The sequence below is a fragment of the Leiobunum rupestre genome, chromosome 2, assembly GCF_980474605.1.
Source record: "Leiobunum rupestre chromosome 2, qqLeiRupe1.1.hap1, whole genome shotgun sequence".
Classification (NCBI taxonomy): domain Eukaryota; kingdom Metazoa; phylum Arthropoda; class Arachnida; order Opiliones; family Sclerosomatidae; genus Leiobunum; species Leiobunum rupestre.
The window spans coordinates 7,897,520-7,903,979 of record NC_143385.1 but is presented as its reverse complement, the minus strand read 5'-3'; positions in this window follow the sequence as shown (position 1 = coordinate 7,903,979).

Below are 6,460 nucleotides of genomic sequence, written 5' to 3'. Positions count from 1 at the left end.
AATTATATTGTATTTTATTTTAAAATATTTTATTTTATTTTAAAATATATATTTTATTTTATAGTTATATTCTATTATTTATTTATTTTGTTATGAAAGTTTAAAAATAAATTAATATAAGAATATGTAAGTTTAAAAATAAATTAATATAAGAATATGAAAGTTTAAAAATAAATTAATATAAGAATATGAAAGTTTAAAAATAAATTAATATAAGAATATGAAAGTTTAAAAATAAATTAATATAATAATATGAAAGTTTAAAAATAAATTAATATAAGAATTTGAAAGTTTAAAAATAAATTTATATAAGAATATGAAAGTGTAAAAATAAATTAATATAAGAATATGAAAGTTTAAAAATAAATTAATATAAGAATATGAAAGTTTAAAAATAAATTAATATAAGAATATGAAAGTTTAAAAATAAATTAATATAAGAATATGTAAGTTTAAAAATAAATTAATATAAGAATATGAAAGTTTAAAAATAAATTAATATAAGAATATGAAAGTTTAAAAATAAATTAATATAAGAATATGAAAGTTTAAAAATAAATTAATATAAGAATATGAAAGTTTAAAAATAAATTAATATAAGAATATGAAAGTTTAAAAATAAATTAATATAAGAATATGAAAGTGTAAAAATAAATTAATATAAGAATATGAAAGTTTAAAAATAAATTAATATAAGAATATGAAAGTGTAAAAATAAATTAATATAAGAATATGAAAGTTTAAAAATAAATTAATATAAGAATATGAAAGTTTAAAAATAAATTTATTTAAGAATATGAAAGTGTAAAAATAAATTAATATAAGAATATGAAAGTTTAAAAATAAATTAATATAAGAATATGAAAGTGTAAAAATAAATTAATATAAGAATATGAAAGTTTAAAAATAAATTAATATAAGAATATGAAAGTTTAAAAATAAATTAATATAAGAATATGAAAGTTTAAAAATAAATTAATATAAGAATATGAAAGTTTAAAAATAAATTAATATAAGAATATGAAAGTTTAAAAATAAATTAATATAAGAATATGAAAGTTTAAAAATAAATTAATATAAGAATATGAAAGTTTAAAAATAAATTTATATAAGAATATGAAAGTTTAAAAATAAATTAATATAAGAATATGAAAGTTTAAAAATAAATTAATATAAGAATATGAAAGTTTAAAAATAAATTTATATAAGAATATGAAAGTGTAAAAATAAATTAATATAAGAATATGAAAGTTTAAAAATAAATTAATATAAGAATATGAAAGTTTAAAAATAAATTAATATAAGAATATGAAAGTTTAAAAATAAATTAATATAAGAATATGAAAGTTTAAAAATAAATTAATATAAGAATATGAAAGTTTAAAAATAAATTAATATAAGAATATGAAAGTTTAAAAATAAATTTATATAAGAATATGAAAGTGTAAAAATAAATTAATATAAGAATATGAAAGTTTAAAAATAAATTAATATAAGAATATGAAAGTTTAAAAATAAATTAATATAAGAATATGAAAGTTTAAAAATAAATTAATATAAGAATATGAAAGTTTAAAAATAAATTAATATAAGAATATGAAAGTTTAAAAATAAATTAATATAAGAATATGAAAGTTTAAAAATAAATTAATATAAGAATATGAAAGTTTAAAAATAAATTAATATAAGAATATGAAAGTTTAAAAATAAATTAATATAAGAATATGAAAGTTTAAAAATAAATTAATATAAGAATATGAAAGTTTAAAAATAAATTAATATAAGAATAAAAAAAGCAATTAAGTAATACAAATCTTTAGTTTATTAACACCGTTCTAGGTTAATTTAGAGCACTTGCTTAGTGTTTTCTTTTTTTCTCGACTACATGTAGGTAAGCTTTTGTTTACGTTTCTACAGATAAAATGCAATCGACAAATTACATAAAAATTAATTACGCGTGTAGTGAGACCAATATGGCATAGAAACCTTCCTTAGTCTATGAATATAGTGTGTCGTGTTTTCTTTTCAAAGCATTGATACTGGTCTTGTGGATTTAATCCTTACGGCAGTCAATATGAACTTAAATTGAAGTGACCCATTATTCCGACTTTCCCATCATTTTCTCTCACATAACCTTCACAATAGCTTCATTTTCAAGCGATTATAACAAGAGTTAGCTGGGTGGTAAATTTTAAACGCAGTTACATGAAGATCGTCGGACGCGTTTTAAGTCAACGAAGGCGCAAAATTGTAAGACGCGTTTCGGGTACAACGTTAAAACCGCGAATACGACACAATGATTGCTCGTATGTAACATATTCATAGAACATTTTTTGTTGGAAATAGCCGGGCCCTAATGTTCGTAATTGGGTTTATAGCCGTACATACAATACTAACGTAGATATTCGCGATAAACCATTAAAGGCGGATGCACACATACGGTTGCGAGCGAGTTTCGCTCGCAAATGTCGCGCGAACGCATGCGCCGTGGAAAAATATCGGTCTCGCCAGCGAGCATGCGAAACCTCGCCGGGAATAGGATTTCTTTCTATTTTCACGCGCGAGCCTCGCTCGTCTCTCCCGAACTAGCCAATAGAATGGTCGCGTTCATTCACGTGATCAAAGCCAAGCTTCTACCACATGATCCAATCTTTTCTTTCGTTGTTTCATGGTTGTTTGGAGCTAGGCACGTGTAGTGGCTGTGTCGGTTTTTATCGAAAACAAATGTAAAAATAAATTAAATTAATAGAAAATGTAAAAAGAAAATAAATTACTAGAAAACGTAAAAAAAACTAACGTCTATATAACATAAATCATTCTACCATCAAGATGTCAAAAACTCATGGAATTAAATTGGTGCAGAAATGAATTTGTTAGGTATGAAATATATGAATGAATATATGAATCCCGATTCCTGCTTAGCGAACGCGACTGATGAAGCCACGTGTGTATGGTTGTCGCTACTAGCGACAAGTCTCTACGGCCGCGCAAACTCGCTGTCAACATGGATGCTGTCAATATGGAGGATCTGGAGATCACGTTATTACTTCGAAGAAGACAGTTATTATTATCAATAATAAAACTTCGCAGGCAGAAACAAATTAAGAGGTCGAAATGGGTTAGAGGAATATTTCTAAGAAGATTACAACAAGGAGCTTATCATAATTTAGTAAATGAAATGAGGATGGAAGACAAATGGTAAGCCTTTGCCCATTGACTTTCATTTGAAGTTTACGTTTTATATTATAATAACCAATTTGTAGGTTATTTCAATTTTATGGGTATGACTCCCGAATCTTTTGACGATCGATTAAAACTGGTAGGACCTCTAATAACCAAGAAAAATGCTAATTGGAGAAAATGTATATCAGCACCGGAAAGATTAGCCTGCGCTTTACGGTACCAACATATTGACACAGTTTAAATATACAATTAATTATCGTTATTATAATTGACAGATTTCTGGCTTCTGGTGAATCCATGGTTGACATTAGCTATAACTTTAGAATTGCACATTCAACCGTGTCAAAAATTGTACGAGAAACTAGTGAAGCACTGTGGAAAGTCTTATTGCCCGCATATTTACTTGTTCCAAGTTGTGAAAAATGGCAGAAAATTTAAAAGGAATTTTGGGAAATTTGGAATTTCCCAAATTGCATTGGGGCCATTGATGGCAAACATTGTGTGATGCAAGCACCAGCAAATGGTGGATCATTGTTCTATAATTACAAAGGTACTCACAGTATTGTTTTAATGGCAGTTTGTGACGCGAACTACTGTTTCACACTTGTGGACATAGGTGACTCTGGTCATCATAGTGATGGTGGAGTGTTTGCAAATTCTCAATTTGGAAAAGGTCTAGAAAACCATTTATTGGATCTCAAGGGCTAGAAATACCGCATGCTTTAGTAGGTGACGAGGCGTTTCCATTAAAGTCTTTTTAAATGAGGCCATTTCCTGGTTGTGAAAAGAGAATTTACAATTATCGACTTTCTCGAGCTAGGAGAGTAATTGAAAATACGTTTGGAATTTTGGCCGCACGCTGGAGAATATTTAGAAAAGCTATCATCGCTGATACCCAGAATGTGGAAAGCTTTGTTAAAGCTACTATTGTTTTACACAATTATTTAAAAAGAAATGATGATAGAGGAAAACCTGAAGAGAGAAGGTATTGCCCATTAAAGTATGCGGATTATGTAGACGCAGAAGGAGAACATTAAGAAGGTGCCTGGAGACAGGAAGAAACACTAGGTCTAATTAATGGTGGCTAATTTGGCTCCAAAGAGATGCAGTCAACATTAGAGATGAGTTTCTGAATTTTTTTAAGTCATCAGTAGGTGAGGTTGCATGGCAAAATGACTATATTTTAAGGGGAACAAAGCCTACTAATTCTAAATGAACACAGTGGTGGATTTAATACATAAGAAACCTGGAAAATGCATAGGGCCTCGCATATACACATATTAACATTTACCGATATTTATTCCCGTTTACCCATATTTATTCACCGTTAACCTTACTTATTCACATTTACCCGTATGTATTTGCATTTATCCATATGTATTCTGATTTACTCATATTGGCATTTCCCATGTCTATTTCCATTTACCAAAATTTATTTGTTTACCCAAATTTATTCTAATTTACCCAAATTTCTTCGAATATACCCAAATTTATTCGGAATTTACCCAAATTATTAAATTTACCAAAATTTATTGAAATTTACCCATGTATATTTCCCTTTACTCAAATTGTATCGCATTCACCCAAATTTATTTCCATTTAATCAAATTTTATAGCACTCACCCAAATTGTCCAAATTGTTTCTCATTTACCCAAATTTAATAGTTTTTTCCTTATTTACATGATTCTAAACTCAACTCTTATCGTTAGGAGTTAAAGACAGAAAATTTTCATTAGCTCCATTGAAATTATATTTGGTAACGAAAAGTTATTGTTGTTAAGTAGATAACGATAAGAGTAGAATTAAGGCTATGAATTACACTAATTATTCATAATTTTCTTCTTTCGTGTTAAATATTGTTAAACAAAAAGTTAATTTTAAAATATTTCACACTTGCTAGCCATTTTTATAGCCCTTCATTATACATTTATCCAAATACTTCATGAAAAATTTGTACTAATTAAAATAATTATTTTCTAAGAATAAAGGTTTAAAAATTATAACGTAGGCACCGGTATTAGCCTAGCTGGTTATTATTATTTTTTATTTAGTATTTTGTGATAATTGAATGTTATCACAAATAATAAGCCATTTGGCAGCATTCCAATAATCGTTGCACTCTCTCCTCGCGCGGCGGCCAGCGTTTCAGCAAAGACTATGAAAGGTGTTCCACTAATATTATGATTTTAAAATATGGTAATATGAATATTGAGATTTATAAAAAAATATTAAACATTAGTTTTATTCTTTAAACGCTGTCGTAGGAAGCTGCGATGCAGCCACTACCAGCCGTAGCCTACGTGATTTAATCACCATGGCGTATGCTATAGACAAGGCCTGAGCAGTAGATTCGACGTAAATGCGCACCTAGTGGAAATTTTCGGCGAATTTGAAAGACCGAATTTTTTCCCGAACATGCATGGTCCTTGATTAATTACGTAGGTAGTGATGTAATACACGTTCGATAGATATCTATTTTGAAAATTTATGCAGCCGGACATTTTACATTATAATTATAATTATATGTATAATTAGGGTGTTTTATAGACGAGGAAGTTAGAGGAACCTCATAAATTTATTGGATTTAAGCCAAAAGATACTATTTCCCTAAAGGGATTGACCACTTTTTATACTGTCAATTGAATTTTGAATTATAAATACTTAAAATTTAATATTTTATTTTAAATAACTTTTCTTTAAAGTATTTAGTATTATTTTTTATATACAGACAACGAAATATTATTCCCAACACTGTAACACTGTTTATTTTAGATGTCTCATAGTTATCAAAGATAGACCCAAGTATAGGAAGAACCAAAAAAATGTGGACACGAAACCCAACCACACGGTTAAACTTTCTAATCCTATTCCTTTGAGCATGATGGCTTGGAAGGCTTTATTTGGCATCGTCAGCGGAATCACGTACGAAATTGTTTTCATTACGGTGGGCATTGCTTCCAACGGCCAAATTACACCTTTCGAAAGAAATGTATTAAATTCAAAATTACATTCCATAAACTCGTGAATATTCCTTAAAATGTTTAAAAGAAAATGGACAAAGTTTTGGAAATTTGACGAAGTGACAAAAGACAATTCAAGTAAAAGATATTTCCGTCATAATAATACTCTGAAATCATTTCAATTTGGCCTACTCATTATAAAACAGCAATTTGAGCTGTTGGTCAGAAGCGTGCAAATTGGATTACTTTTTTTGGTGACAGTGTAAGCTGAAAAGAGCGTTCTATAAAATCGGTGTGGTGTGCTTTCCCCCTTTTG